The sequence below is a fragment of the Anopheles ziemanni genome, chromosome 2 (assembly GCF_943734765.1).
Source record: "Anopheles ziemanni chromosome 2, idAnoZiCoDA_A2_x.2, whole genome shotgun sequence".
Classification (NCBI taxonomy): domain Eukaryota; kingdom Metazoa; phylum Arthropoda; class Insecta; order Diptera; family Culicidae; genus Anopheles; species Anopheles ziemanni.
In genome coordinates this window covers 2,684,764-2,701,605 of record NC_080705.1, presented here as the reverse complement: position 1 = coordinate 2,701,605, position 16,842 = coordinate 2,684,764, and the positions used below count along the sequence as shown (strand labels likewise).

The window sequence follows — 16,842 nt, the reverse complement described above, 5'->3', positions numbered from 1 at the left end:
CTAGTACATTTCCCTAACCTAAAATCTATCAAAGACTTTCCGCAAGCCCACACCGGACGTCCTTGGTCATAATTGAAATCATAACACCACAGCAAATACCATCGTCCATTTCTTTATTTAACCGATAACCACCTTCCCCCCTTCGACCAGTATTTTCAATCATCGTACTTTCTTTCCGATAAACCAGCCCCTGCTGCTAAACCCGAAACGGATTTTTCCTAGTCATGCAAGGCGTTGTGCCTATATCCAGGGGTTCTTTCTTCGAAGCGTATCCAATTCCCACCTCAAACCAAACACATCAACACATGGGTGCGTAGCACGGTTGCAATCCGGTAGCATAAACATCACCCGAAAACACTGGCCAAAATGAAAACGAGTTCTCCGGTTCCACCCCGGCCACGCCACTCTTTGTCCCCCCTTCGTCTCTGGTTGTTGGGCCGATTGCGGGCAAGAATGCACCTTTTGTGCGAGAGCCCTAATACAACCTTCTGGTCGGTGTAACCCGGAGGACCCGGGGAAAAAAGAACTACACACCAGGAACAAATTACAATGTCACCGTGAAAAAAGCAGGGAGAAACACACTCCGATGGAGGGAACAACCATTGGATTACGAAAGGGCGCGAAGAAGGGTGGCACACAAGATTGCATAAGGTCCAAGAATAAACCACAAAAATGTGCCCCCAGCTCCGGCGGAGTTCGCTCCCCGGCTCGTTCTCAAAACACCCGATCGGTGTGTCCCACTTTCCCGTCCTCCCTCCTCGGGGTGAAATATAAGCCTTTACCCATTCCGGGTTGCGTTCCGTTGATGGCTTCTCCGTATCGCCACCGTATCTCTCCCGAGATTCCATCGGAAATCGTGTGTCGTGTCGTGACCGACCGTGGGTCGGCCGGGTTTGCTTGCCACATCGCATCGCAGGCCGGGGGTGCCATTTGGCTCTCACACAGTTACGGACCGAACTAACACTCAACGATGCCAGATCCGACGGCTAGATCTGCACCGAGAGCAAACTATTTTGCACGTTCCCATGCAGCAGGGTGAGCAGTTGTAGTTGCATTTTGCGAAATTATGACACTTCAAACTCGTGAACACAACTGTCTCAAATGGCACAGAGCTTCCGCCGGTCCAAAAACCCATCGTGTACCGATCCGTGCTTGGCTTGGTGTCTTGGAATAAGGTTGGAAGATCCGCAAACAACGACGGTTTGACGTTGAAGATGGTACGCTTCTTCTGCTGATAGCTCAAATATCAGGACTGAATAGGAGGACACGTTGTAACAATTTACAATGCTTATTATTATCCATTCGTTTTGGACATGCGATATCCTTGTTCTACATTTTAAAATCGAATCTCTTCTGAAGATAAAACGTTGCTATAAAACGACGCTCCAAATTCGCACCACTTCACAATATGCTTAAGGAAGCCAGAGCACACCACAGAGCATACTACAAATTAAAACAATATTCATCCACTTGCAGTTAATCATCATAATCTTCATTCAATACCTCACACATCCGCTAACGACCTTCACCAAGCGCACCAAGAATCCAGTCCGGAGCTCCAGAAGGCATCAACCAATCTCCGCCAAATTGTGGTCAAAAACTTTGCCCATCTCTGCCCATCCAGGCAGAGGCAGAGGAGGAGGAGCTCTGAGGCCTTGCTTCTGCGGTTGCACTCTTTGGCTTCTGGTGTTGTTTTCCGAGACGGTCGGGACGTGCTGCGAAAATATGAAGAAAACTCCTACCGAAAAACTGCAACCAACCGAGGAATGCTCTTCTCCGGTTGAAGGGGGGGGGGGACGACGACCGAGAAAAAGTTTAAAAACGGACACCCCGATGTGCCAAGCTTCTTGTCACGTTTTTGTGCACTTTGACCACCATTAACCGGCGTCCAGCCCATCCTTCTCCTCGTCCTCCGTTCGCTTACGACGACCCAATCAGCCATTCTTTTTTATCGAAATGAAACATAATAACAAGCTATTCCAGCCACCTTTCGCTTCCTTCGTCCTTCGATCCCCTGCTGCACACATGACCGATCGGGTTTTATCTTCCCACTGTGGCCGTGTGTATGTTTCCTCGCACACACACTCCCTCTCACCTCCCGAGAAGATCCCAATCCCTGCCGAATGTGGCACACATTTCGCGCACGCCGCCCTGTTATCCTTTCGAGACGGCGGAAAACTTTGGCCGAAAGTCGTGTCTCCACGTGTTTTTGCCATCGCAGAAACGTCCCCCCCTCCTCCCCGGAACCTTCGTTCGATCTTCTTTGTCTCGGGGACTCGATCATCCCGCAAACACCACACGGTGACCAATAAATTTTGCGCAACTTTTGCCAGATTCAGAATTTATGTATATTTAATAAAATATGCTCGGAAACACGTCCGCGCGCGCGGACCAACCCAAATGGAACCCGGCACAAGGGCCGAAGTCGGCGAGAACACCTCCCCGAAAACTGCCAACGGCAAACGAACTGGTGGTTGGTTCTGGAAAAGGAAATGTAGCTGAACAGATTGGTATCAAGAGCAGTTAAGCAAAAGACGAACCCTTCCTCGTTCTCTCTTCGCCGACACGTCGACGCTAGGGGTTGCTTCCAAATGGCTCGATAACCACCGCCACCCCGGTTCCGAAGTTCCTGCGGTTCCCCTTGGCTTTGCCAGGAAACTTTTTGCGAGAACCGCAAATAATGAGATTAAGTGGTTATTACCTGATGATTACATTCTCTCAAATAAGAAGAAGAACGTGCTCGCATCACATGCTATCAGTGTTCACCATCGACGAGCTCCATTTCCCGTCCTTTCTCGCCCTCTCCCCTCCTCCCCCGATGAGTGTAACTGACATGGTTTGTGATGGCATAAGTGACAGACAGCGCCGCCGCCGCGGTGATGCAGAAAGAAAGGGTCTGCGCCATTTAAACGATCGATCGGTCGGTGAGCCGAAGGGGAGGTAAACAGGGTGGCGGCTTATTTGAGATGTGTGAAAAGTTTGATTGATTTTTAAATTGGAAAATCTGCTCCAAAACCCCAAACGAGGGAGGATGAGAGGGAGATGCGAAAAACCCAGGGCTGCGGGTGAATGTGCGTCAGGCACAAAAAAGGTAAGCGATCACTCCACGCCTGGCGATTGGAAGCCATGGCTGTGTTGTGGTGTGGATGGTGGCGTAAGATTTAAATTGGAAAACAAAACCATTATGCATTTAGCACCCCCCAGCTGAACAGACGGTGCACAGACAGGAGCTGGCCGACACAGGAGTTTCAATGGATGATTCCCGATGATCTTAAGCCGGAACTACCGGAAGCCATCGTTTTTAGGAGCACGGCAACTAAAAATATACAAAGAATAAATATCAAATGAACTAAAAATTTCATTCAAAATCATTTTCTCACCTGAATGTATGTGCATCAGAGCGGATGATCGGGTTCGAATTATTGGCTCGACAGCTCACATAAGATTAAGACCAAAAGGTACAATCTCATCCATCTCACGTGATCCATCAAATAGTGTTCATCTCGATGAAATATCGTTATCCGGAAGGCAGCACAGGTTTTATCAAATGAGCGTCATCTGCCACTGGGTTGGAATTATAATTGCATCGCATGACGACCCACCACGCGACAAGGTACCAGCAGGGTCGGGAGGGAGGGACAACGGCTGGTGGAATTAAAACTCAAGCATAAAGTTGACATCAAATTATGTCCCCACAGTCGGCGCGCCGTCGGCAAGCAATAGCGCAGAAAAAGGGACGCCCATCACAAGAGCATCATAATGATGAAGTGAAAATCGAGAGCATACCCAGCGCCACCCCCAACCCCGCGCCCCTCTGACCTCGGGCTGATGAAAGTGGCATTGTTTTACGGGGTTTTCACAAATGCCCCCGCCGTCAAACGAAATGAGCACAATAGCTCCTCGTTGTTGCGTACATTCGCAACGTCCATTCATTCACTCCATTCGTACGCACTTCAATCAATCATAATAATCACACACGCAGTCGCGCACACGAAGGACACCTCGGTGAATCGGAGATGCGTCATCGTTAGCACCTTATTTTTCCGCGTGTCCGTGTCTTCCCCACGCCGTCATCGTCATCAGGCGCGCGTATCGGCAGGAAATGTGACGTGCGGCAATCGTGGAAAAGCCATCGAGCATAAACATATAAGCGCACCTTACCTTTTCCCCGGACCCAAGGGGAACTCATGTGTGTGTGGTGTCTTATTTCCGACACTTTCATGCGTGGCCTCGGGGGCAGCTTTTCCGCAACCCGATCGATTGTGGCGTGGGTCTACCGCATCGTCGCCTGAAGTAATAACAAATATTAATTTTTCCACATCACCGTTTGCCCGCGTTTGCGGCGCGTTGCGATTGTATTGCCGTTCCAGCCGTTCGTCTTTGCTCCAGGACCTTCTCACTATGCTGCTTCCTTCTTCCGGCCGATGGTCGCTATCTGACGGGCCGTTGTCGACGACGTGTTTTACTGCAGCTGTTAATTTTAACACTTCCCCAAAGTGAAGCCTTTCGCGCTCGGTTCCCTTTCTGGGGGGTGATGATAATTATTTTTCCTTTTCTCATCTTTCTTCCTCACTTTTTATTTCATTTTCTACCCATTGCCATAAGGAGAATCCTTACAGCAATCACATTTTCCATCGCCTTGCATTATTATATTCATCGCCACGTTTGCATCCCTCGCAATATGCAGTTACGCACAAAAGGACCCCCCGTTGAGGTTCGCTTGTGTGCATACTTTTTTTCTCTCTCTTCCCCGCGCGCACAATACACACAACAACACACCGATAGTTTTTGAAGTAGATTTTCTTCCCAACCGAACGAAAATCCCAACGGGGTGGAATATGTGGTAACGGAAGGAAGCCCTTTCTTTCAGCGTAATTCTTTTCAGCACCGAGGATCGAGTGTCAGACCAGAAGAAAACACGCACATCGTGTGCATATGGCTGCAAGTTAATTTAAAGTGGTCCAACCAGTCTGCGAATGTGCGTACGGTGCGTAAGGATTTCTTTTGTTTCGCATTAAAACCCCGCGCGTTTCTTCTGTTCCTCTTTTTTCGTTGTTCCTTCCAATTTTACCCTCTTTTTGTGGTGAAGTGTGGTCTCACATATGTGATTACATGTTAAGGAACATTTACAATTCCATTTGCTTCTTGCAGAAGTCCTCCTCCTTAGGTTGCTTAACAAGCGAACGGATTTGTGCAATTATTGTGTAAAAAGGATTGTGAACAAAATACGGACATAGTTCAAAGACTTGTCAATATTGCAGGATAAAATTCAAAATTGAACACAAGCATACTAATGCATCCATCAAACCCATTAGCATCGATAACGCCACGTCCACTTCGAACTCTGCCCGTTCTGGACGCCATGTTCAATTTAAATACATTAAAAATTATAGGTTTTCCCATAAACTTCGGCACGGCGTAATCCGGCAAATTAATATGTTTGGATTACAACCGTCCTGCAGCATTCCCGCAGCAGCATACCGTGGCTAAATGTGATTCATAATCTGGCCAGAACACCACAACGGATTAAGGGCGAATGCATTATTCTCACCACCTCACGGAAAGCCACCGGTGATGTGAAGCGCAACAGAAAAACTGGCCTCGACTAACATTTAATCACAATGCGAAGCGAACAAATAAAAAACAAAACCTAATAATCATAAATTGTAATCCAGCTAGTGGCAAATGCGGAAGGCCACATAATTACAGTCCAAAAACCGCTGACACTGGTTACCGGAGTTGTTTGGTGTTAAAACAAAACGTTAAAGATCATAATTCCATCGTCATGATGACTTATTTCAATGGTTTTTTATTTATCCTAGCACTTCGAAAACAAACAACGTGACGATTATTATTAAAAACGTAAAACATACTAAAGCTCGTCTCGGTTTAAAGAGTTGGTGTTCAATGTCAAATGACGAATACGAAACCTAACTAACAAATTCAAATCATTCTTTTCACCACAAAAACCATACGAAGCAGATCTTTGGAGCTCTTTAGGAGCTTTAAGGAAACTAAAACAAAATCAATGATCATCAAACAACCACAAAAAATGAAAACAACCCTGTGGAAGTGGCATTCGGTTCGGACGGAAGGACACAAAGTGCTCGAAACTGCATCCTTCGGGCAATCGGTGGACCCTTTACCATCAACTCTCATTGAAATATTTCGATAGGAAAATTCAAAATTGAAACGAACCAGACCCGGCAGCAGCTTGAAGAGGGGGGGTCTGGTGAAAAGTAAGTTTCCTCTGTTGAACTTGGAAACAATGAAAGACCGATGGCCCAAACTTGCACCGTACCGATTGCTGCATCTGGTGGGCGAGAAAGTGCAATACTCCTCCCTCCTGCCACATCGAGAGGAAAATTTCGACAAAAGTTTTCGCTTTGGCGAAAATCAATAGAATCAAACTGCACAGACCTTGGAAACGGATGGCCCAAACGGGATGGCACAGTAAATCGTTCAGCAGAGCCATCAATTGACCACCCGTTTCTTCCCCTCAGGACCCTCACTTTCCTCGACCAACCCTACGAAGGGGAGATTCGTACAAAATTGGAGTAGAACGAAAAATTACACAAAACTAAAAGTAAACAAAGAAAAGAGTTTTCCCGGCGTAAGGTAAATCTATAGCCAAGGTAAAACCGAAACACCCTTCGAAAACGGGCGAGCCGTGTGGAGAAATGTGCAGTGAAACACTGCAACATAAGTGCATTTGCCTACATCTTCCCAGTTTTTCGCGCCGGTCGCACAATTTTACCGATGCAGTTGCAGTTGCAGTTGCACTTGGACCACGGGTACACGTGCGCACGATTTTACCGCATCCAACGTTGAACCCGCACCAGGTTTTCGGAGGCAGCAGCATCAGCAGCCCAACGACGAAAGTTCATGCGATTGGTCCGTACAATCAATGTGCCCGGGTGAAAACAATCGGCATCCTCGATGCAGTTGCAGCGCTGCAGATGCACCGGGGGCCGTGTTCACTGCAACCGATTGGAACCAAACGTTCTCACCACCACCAAATTGGGTTGGTTGGTTGGTGGCTAGAGTTTTGATTTCTTTCGAGGGCAGGCCAAAGCCCTTCGTTTGGCTTTCCACTCCATTTTTACATTGCAGCGAACAACAACACTTTGCTACTCAACTTCGCCGGCCGTTCGTTCGATACTTACAGCACTTGCAACACACATTTCAGCAAGGAACGAAACGTATATGACCCAACTCGGACCGAAGTTGAAGTACATCCACTAAACAGAAAAATAATTTTTGAAAAAAACCAACCCTTCAAAAAAGTTCGGCCCAAACTCTCGAAAGTCCTTCCTCAATTCGTCGATCGACGGTCGCCGCTGGAGAGACCTTTTGTTCACACCAGTTGTGTCCAAGAAAACCCCCGAGGGCACAAGGGTGGATTTTCGCACCAAACAATTTGCAAACCCCCGGACCGGGATTTCACATCCAGCTGAATTGCATTACGAACACCTTTCGCCCAAATCCTTGCCACGACATCTCTCTCTCGCCACCAACGAAGCGAAGAGGGGAAAACGGCGTACGCACGCACGCCGGTTCTGGTTTTAATAGGCGAGAAAGGCGTCTTATCAGGTCATTGAACCTCACACCTTTTTTGCATAAAATACAGTCACCCCCCGGTTCGGTGGGTTCTCCTTTGAGTGGAATAAAACAACAGCAAAAGAACTGGTGGTGCGTCCCGTTGGGAAGACGCATGCGAAACAAACGCGGAGGGTGTGGATGGTGTGCATGCTCTTAAATAAGGTGCAGCCCAGTGACAGGGAGGAAACAAAACAGGGAGGAAAAACAATATTTTAAACAACAAAAAAGGAGCCACTTGCATTCATTCACAACGCGAGTGGGGTGCGGCAGAAAGAATGGGGAGGTGTTATTGAAGGATGAAACTTCATCCACTTCCGGCGGATGAAGCCAACGCATTCCATTTCCGAACATCCTTTCTCTTTTTCATGTGCTGCGTTTTTCGATAAAGCGTGTAAGGTTTCCACTGGAAAAAGAATCCACGCAAGGATCAATTTGAGATCTTTTCGTCTATTAATTTTTATATCATGGTTACGTTATGTTTAACAAGTGAAACACATGTAGAGTAGTGATGGGCACTCAGGAGCGCACTAACAGCTCCGGCATTAGCCCAGAACCGGCTCCGAACTAACGGCTCCGAACTAACGGATCCGAACTACAGGCTCCGAACTACCGGCTCCAAACTACCGACTCCGAACTACCGGCTCCGATCTAACGGATCTAAACTACCGGCTCCGAAATACCCGCTCCGAACTAACGGCACCGAACTACTGGCTCCGACGAACTTCAGTAAATTTTGGAGCCGGCTCCGGAGCCGACTCCGAAGTACCGACTCCGAATTACCGGCTCGGAACTACCAGTTCCGAACTACCGGCTCCGAACTAACGACTCCGAACTACCGGTTCCGAACTAACGGTTCCGGACTACCGGCTCCGACGAACTCCAGTAAATTTTGGAGCCAGCTGCGAAGCCGACTACGAACTACCGGCTACGAATTACTGGCTCCGAACTACCGGTTCCGAACTACCGACTCCGAACTACCGGCTCCGAACTAACGGATCCGAACTAACGGCTTCGGAGTCGGCTCCGAAATTACGGCTCCAAGCTTCCGGGACCCCCCTTTTTGTTTTGGTCGCATAATCTCGCAATAAAAGAATCGTGGAGATTAGTTTCTTTGTTCACACCCGACTCCGGAGCCGTTAGTTCGGAGCCGGTAGTTCGGATCCGTTAGTTTGGAGCCGGTAGTTCGGAGTCGGTAGTTCGGAGTCGGTAGTTCGGAGTCGGTAATTCGGAGTCGGTAGTTCGGAGTCAGTAGCTCGGAGTCGGTAGTTCGGAGTCGGTAGTTCGGAGTCGGTAGTTCGGAGCCAGTACTTAGAAGTCGGCTCCGGAGCTTGCTCCAACATTTACTGGAGTTCGTCGGAGCCGGCTCTGGTTGCGGAATCGAATTTCCCATCACTAATGTAGAGGTTTCATAAACCTTTCTTCCAGCTACTGCTGAGCATAAAACGCACCTTTTCCATTTTTGTCCCCATTTATACTCGACGATACATTATTAACACACAGAGAGCATCATGGAGAAACATGCTTACAGGAACGGAAAATACGGGACAAACCGGAAATACACGCACTTCCACGCATAGAGCACCACCAGAGCATATGATTCGCATAAAAAGGTACACGTACCATGTTCGCGCACTGTTCATGTATTCCCGTAAATAGGCGGAAAAGCACCACACACCGACGACGTGTGTCGCGCGAACGCGCAAATTGGAAGAAGTATAATATATGCACACCTCAAGCATACCAACCACAACAAAGACGCAGCATCGTCTCCTCCCCCCAAACATGGATATCCGCACGATGCACGCTATAAGAAATAAAACGCGAAGTGCCTTCCAAACACCCACGTGTGTGCATTGGCCTCAGCAGAAGCACTTCTCGCCGGATGCTGATATAATTCGTGCAGCAACCGAACACGCGGAACACACGAAAGACACACATTTTGACTATTTCGTTACCCGTTTCCTCAACTTGATAAGCTCGTTATCGGGAAGGGGGAAAACTTTTTCCCCACCAGCAGCACTTCAAAAGCTTCCCGGGATTTCTTTGATCGTTGGATCATACGGAACACGCTGCTAAGGGGAGACGACAATCAACCGACGCACTCTAGAGAAAGTGCAGAAGGAAAACATCTCCGACGGAAAGGAAGGTTTCTTGCCTTAAAGTCGATTGCAAGAAGGTGCGTAACGTAGCTGTCATGGTGATCGTTGTTTGGTTTTAAGGGTTTTATTTTGTGTAACATACGTCTCACTTAAATTTCGACAACCCAAAAGCGCTGTTCTTCAACAGGTAGGTTGGGCTTTTATGGGTTTTTGGAGCAAATTAGATAACCTCCTTCGCATGTAACAAATTGTTGCACATCGCAACAACAATGGCAGGGCATTAAACAGCAACGATTCCATTAGCATCCCATCAGCACCATCCAAGCTGCATTCGGTTCTTCTGCTAAATTAATCCCCCAAAAAGCTAAACTCTAGCTTTCCACTTTCGACCCAAAAGCAAGCCCGAGAGAGCGAGAGCAGGCAAAAGGTCTTTTAATCTTATTCCTTCGTTTCAATTTGGGCCAACAAAATGAACGACAAACAACAGTTGATATGCCTACCTAGGACCTTGTGCTTGTGCATTTCCCTGGAGTCTGCTGCTCGGGAGTTCGGGACAACTTTAGAAATGAATTTTCTACCCTTTTTTTTGCAGATGGTCGCACTTTCCACGTTGCGCATCGGAAGGCTCACCGAGGAGGCTTTAGGTTCCTCCGCAACCTTCGTAAATCTCCTTCCCCGGTTCCGTTTGATTCCACCAGAGACGACGCAACACGCATCCTACCACGCGTAGGCCTTGACTTGTATCCTTTTGGGGTTGGTTAAGGACAAAAAGGATTATACGCATACGACCCACTTGATGGAGAGGGGGAGAGCTGGGGAAGTGACTGAGTGTATAACAACACTTGCCGACACATCGATCTGGCCACCACAAATGCTGACTCTCTCGGAAAGCCCCGGACCGTGTGTTGCTGCAGAGAGCATTTCCCCTGGTCGCCGGAAAACCTGAAGGCGGCCCTCGGAGCCTCCGAGCGATGAAAGGGAACAAAGCAAGGTTTTGCGTGTAATATCCATCCCCGGAGGAGTACATTACCGAGGGGTTATAGTACATATCTTGCAAAATCTGAACAAATTTCCCTTCGACCCCTTGTTCCCTCCTCTTTCTCTCCTTCTGTGCGAGAATTTTTGAATGCAGTCTCAGCAAAAAGAAAAAAAAACCAAACACACGAGGATGCCACAAAGAAGTGTGTGCGCGGCTACAACATACACGCACACACACATTGCCCAGCCCAGCTCGGTTACGCACTTACCTACGCCAACATCCGGATGTTGCGCTGCAAGCCACGCTTCCTCGCTTCCTGCCTCCGAAACGAAGGAAGGCGAGGGTTGGGGAGGGGGGGACGATAACGGCGCGTACGACAATCTTCAACCCAATCTACCCTTCAAGGCGCTCAAGCAGCATTCGGGAGCAGCAGGACGGACGACTTTCAAAGGATCCGCTGTTCGAAACACACGACGAAGTGGAGCGAACGAATAACGCCGGAAAGAGATGGAAAATTAGACGGAGGTGGAAAGGCGGGGGGGGGGGGGAGGGGAAAAAACGGGGGCCTTGTTTCCTTAATTATTTTTTAAGATGCTCCCATTGAGCTCGACTCATGGCACATTCAAGTGTGAGCAATGTTGAAGATTAAAATGAACGACGACTGTTCGACCCCGTTTGTGGAAAACATGAGGGAAAAAGGTGAGGTGTAGAGATGATGGATGAACGTATGTGAGAACACACACACGGAGCCAAAGGGACGAAAGACGGTGTCCGTTTCTCTCCACCCCGCCGACGACGACATCCACATGTGTTGGTCTTTTATTATTGATGCAGAAAAACTGTACAGGTGCATCGGGAATTCTTTTCAACGAGCAGAAAAACAGAAAGACCCGGGTTCCATACACTGTCCATCCCTCTCTCTTCACCCTGGGGTGTGATGCACCTGATTCTAATCCCCCCTTTTTCTTGCAAGACACCGGACTTAACAAGCACGCAAACCAAGGAACGGGAGGAACCTCCAGCGCCGGACAAAGAAACACTCGGAAGTGCAAACGCAACGGGGAAAGAAGAAAAAGAAACTTGGCAAAGAAATCACTTCCCAGCGTTACGTGCCCGTCTTACGATAGTGTGGTTCTCTTCTGGGGAAAAACTGTGCCATCTGTAAGCGAACGAGGAAAGGATCTATATAGGTTGCGCAACTGGGCGAAGAAAATCAAGAGGTTCCGCATCATCGGTCAGTGGACAACGCACACTCGTTCATCTCCTCCCCCTTGGGTCTTTCTTGAATGCGATGATTGTCGAGCGTTTAACACAAAAAGAAAGGGCGAGAGTAGGTAGAAAAATAATTTCCTCCTCGCCATGAATAATGTAGCACGGATTTCCACACTTTCCATTCAATTCCCAGCCACGCTACGGCAACATCCCGGTCGGAAAATTGGATAGAGAAATTAAAACACACCAGATAAGAGCTAGTTTACCGAGGCAAAGGTGGGCGATTGGGTTTTCCAAGCACCAAACAAACAAGTCAGCTTGAAAGAAATCAAATAATCTCTTCATTAAACATCCAATAACATCCGAAACTTTCCCGGCCGAGCTAGCGATGATGAATTTAATTACCAATTCTAGTTAGAAAAATCCCATCACTCTTTGATGGATTGATGAAAAATGCAACCACTGATCCTTTACTAATACTCCCAGCATGGTTTAAAGCGGACAAACACCCTTCGGGGGTTCGCGTTCGCGTAATTCATGTTCGCCGGGTGGAGGGAAAAACTGGGAACTGGCCCGATGTCACCGATGGACATGGAGTCGTATGAAAATCCTCTTTGAACCGTGCGATTGATTGTGTGATTCCGTCGACTTTCAGCTGTACCGCGTGTCCCGTGTCCCCGGGATGACGATTCCCACTATCCGGTCCGGTATTTTCTCTCATTGTTATTTACGTACAACGCAAACCTCACCTTTTTCGGTTCGGGAGTTCGATGGAACTCTCGCATCACACATTGTGGAAAAGCCTGTCGCTCCTCCGTACCGAAGCGCACTACATCCGAAAGGTGAGTATGGGTGGGGGGGGGGGGAGGGACCCTCACCCATCAGGTCCCAGGAACGCTGCAAATATCTGCACACGGAGCCATGTAGTAGTAGTAGAGCGCTGCGAGAAAACCACACACCCGGTGTTGCTGCAGCTCGGAACCGCAGCTTTCGAAAAATCAATCCAACTTCCTGCAGGGTTTTTCCCCGGCGCTGGCCGGCCACTGACCATTCCCCGAAATTAAACTGACCAACTGACAGCAAGAGGGAGAGGGAGTGGGGAGCACTGGATAGTGTGGGAAAGAGTGAGAAAGGAAGCAAGCAACAGGACACGGCGGGCAAGAGCATAAAATCAAGCGTTTGTTCAATTCACACGCCACATGAGGGTGGGACACAAGGGGGTTGGCGAGGGGAAAGGGGAGAGAAGTGAGAGAGAGGTGTGGGTGGTGGGGAGAAACGATATTTCAATAACTAAAATTAAAATGTCGTTTCCAGAGAGTTTGTCGGTTTGCTCCGGTGGTCGGCCATGCTGTGCGCCTCGTCGTTGTTGCTGGGGAAAACTCGACCCAATGGTTGGGTCCGAGAACCCTCTTTCGCCTCCCCCCCCCCCCCCATGCCTCCTCAGTTGTTGGTGTTGGTGGAAGCTGTTGCGCCCGGCTTATGTCCACCTTTTATGCCACCGCCCTTTGGGAGGACCTTCGAGAAAAAGCCATTGGCACCGAAGGGAGAGGGGGGGGGGGGGGGGGGGGGAGGGGGGTGCAGGGTTGACCAAACTAGTCCCAGGGATGCAATACACACCTCTTCACGCTGTGTGGCACCCACACGGACACACATAACACCTAAATACAGGCCCGGTGGTTCCGTTGAAGGTGGAGTTGGTCCTTTCTTCGCACACACACATGCATACACACCTGCTGGCCGGCCGTCCCGGGACTCCTCGGGGCGATGTGTCACTTCCGGTGGCCGACCGTATCCCTGCCCCATCCCGCCAGCAACAGGCAGACAAACAATTGAACAATACCAAGTGCATATAGGAAATGAGTTCCAGCAGTAGAATTGCGAAGCAATAGATAGATTTTGTTACGATCAATCCGTGTTACTCTCGGCCGTGCGGCTCGGTCAGGGTCAGGTCCCGCTCCCCCCAACCCCTCGCCTCTCAGGACGAAATGCATCAACGGACGAAACGCATCAACCGACGACGAAAACATGCATCGTGCAAGCGTGTGTGCATGTGTGAACTCTCATTGTGTTGCGTCCACCGGGAAGGAAAAGCTGGCTCCCATTTGTATGCGTGTGTGTGTGTGCGTGGATTCTAACGTTCGGTACGTTCGGTCAATTGTTCCTTGCGACCAACGAAATGCAATTTCCCAATGAGCAGCCAACGGTGCTGCATTTTCCACACACCCCCTGCCCCCCTTATTGTCTTTCCACCAAAACCCAGTGCAGGAGCAGGCTCCGGTCAACTCCGGACCTAAACAATGAGACCGATTTTCAACTAAATTAATAAATAATGTTCGACAAATACACTCTTCTGCATCCTTCCAACATTCCCATTCCCTCCACTATCGCAATAACACACCGATGGACCAACCAAGGGGGGTGTGGGGTGGTGAGGACTGCTGGTGAGCCGGGTGAGCTAGATGGATGCTGCAGATTATTATGCCGACACCGGCAATGATACGATTCTGATTGTGATTGCCCTCAGCATCGATGCACTCCGGGGGCATTGCAACGTGGATGCACTCTCAAGGTTCGCGGTTGATTCGTGCGGTTGAGGTGCAGAAGCACCCGCACACACACGCACACACACACACTTAACCGCACACTTTATAGCAGGCAGAAACCACCTGTGTTAAATTGACGGAAACAAGTGCAAATGTGTGTGCGGTGCTGGAAAAGCCAACGATTCTTTAAGGTTGACTGCCTCTAGACACGTCCGCAACGAGAACGCACGCTGTATTAATTCTTCAAACGCTTCGGTCGAAGCTATTCCTGGACGAAATGGATAGAAATACCTGTAGTTCAAACGAAGCGGATCTTGGAAGCTATTGCTATTTTGCACATAAACAATTATATCAATTTAAAATCAGTATTCTTGCGACAGGAATCGGGAAACTTTAATAAAGTACAGTAAGATAAGTCCAGTTAAAAAAGTCCATTCATCGGTTAAATGGATCAAATATATTCAGAAGAAACAGAATTGAAATACGCTAACCACAGAACATTGTTTCGTTCAACAAAACAACAAACCGAAACCCCCAAAATAGGTTGAGAGCAACTATTTATGTCTGTTCTGTTATTTTTAAATACATTCACAGATAAAAATAAAGACGAATTCATTAAAATATCCTCATGAGGGATCTAAATAAGGAAAACATTTTCAAAACGTGTCTTTTATTCAAACGGAAACGCAACCTATTTTCCATCAAACTTTTTGTGAGGTTGGGTGCTGAACACTCGCAATTGGTTAGAAGCAAAGCCGGCAAAAAAAACCGGTACCCTAAAGGCATTTGCGAAGCCAACACCGGGGGGAAAACCGGGGATTTTCCCACCGGACAAATGAGATGAGGCATTGCGAGCCGAGCCGAGCGAACCCCGGGGCGACAAACTGCGGTCAACCGAAAGTTTTGCATCATATTTCAACAATTTGTTTAATTATCAAAATAATTTCCTAACCGTGCGTCCCTTACCCGTTGTTTCATCCATCCCTCTCCTCCTCGAATTTCCCGTTTTTCCAAACCGGTGCATAATAAATTCTCCGATACGTACCGATGCCTCCTATCTCTCACTCGCTCTCTCTCTCTTTCTCTTTCTTTCGTATGGTGCATAATAAATTCGCTTAAAAAATACGACACCGGTAAAAGTTCCGAATAGACGAGCGCTCGTAAAAAAGGCGAAACTAAACTAAATTTCCCATACTGAAAAATTAATGGATTGTGTGACTCGTGAAGAGGATGGGGATAGAAAGGGAGTGGAGAGTACACGAAAATCTGACGCTCAATTATAAAAGCCAGTTCAAACCGATCAGCAATCCATGGACTGCACAGGCTTTCCCGGCTTGAATTTCCCAGGTGGTGGAATTATTTGAGCTATCTTTCTCCCTGAACGTGGACGAGGAGGGAGGCGTTGCCGGAGGAGTGGAGGAGGGAAAACATTGGAGGAAAATGAGTGCCGGAATCGAAATTGTTCATCACCATAATCCACTAGTCAACCGGTGTGGGGGGGGGAGTTTAGAAAAACAAATCCGTTTAATTTGTACCAACCAACTCTTCCTCTCTCTCTCCCCCTCCTCCTCCTGCCCCTCCTCCCTAACACTGTTCAAGCCCACTTTGCTACTAATTATGCACATGCACATTGCGGCAAGCGAAGGCCAGTGCTACATTGTTGGCGAAACCGACGCCAACCCATAAACCCCGCACACAGAAACCACCCACCCCTCCGGGCCCCCGAGTTTTCCGGGTTCCCACGTACGTCAGGCCGGTCACTAATAAATCTACCGAAAATCAATAGACAAACATAACGCAACAACAGATGCAGCTGTCACCATCGATCTGTCAATGTGCCGCCTGCACGCACGCACCAACACACACACGAGTTTGGTGTTAGGATAACAAAAAACAGTTGGAAAAAGAAAGGAAAACTAAACCCAAATCTAAACTGCAGCAGCAAGCGCGAGGAGTGAGTGTTAAAATAGCAAACAAACCGGTCACCCCGAAGCCAACGTCAGCAAAGGTGCGTCGTGTTCCCCCTCCCCGGGCCGGAAGTGTGGGGTTCACGGAAAAACGCGTGAAAAACTAAACACTTTATCATTGCGCTGGTGATTTTCCCCGTCGCGCGTTTCCCCCGGTTTTTTTTCTCTTGTTTGTTTGATAGCTTGGAAATTTATTACTCCATTCGCGTTGGAGCTACCCACACACACATATACATTTCCCGGTGCCCAATCGGACGCCAGACGAGGAGGGAAGGCGGACGGTCTGGCGTTCAGGAAAAACATTGTGATTGTGAGTGATAGCGCTAATGATTATAAATTGCACAAACCGTAACCACCTTCCTTTTCGTCGTTCCGTCGCCTCGATACGGAGGGTTGGGAGGGGGGATTGGGGGGTGGCTTTTGTTTTTCCCTGTTCCGGT

At 48.4% G+C, this 16,842-nt stretch overlaps 1 protein-coding gene across 1 annotated transcript in view; it reads right to left on the bottom strand.

The window, feature by feature from the left end:
* Positions 1–16,842, bottom strand: part of LOC131283037 (ankyrin repeat domain-containing protein 29) — a 132,081-nt gene that overhangs the window by 114,560 nt on the left and 679 nt on the right. The window lies entirely within an intron of this gene.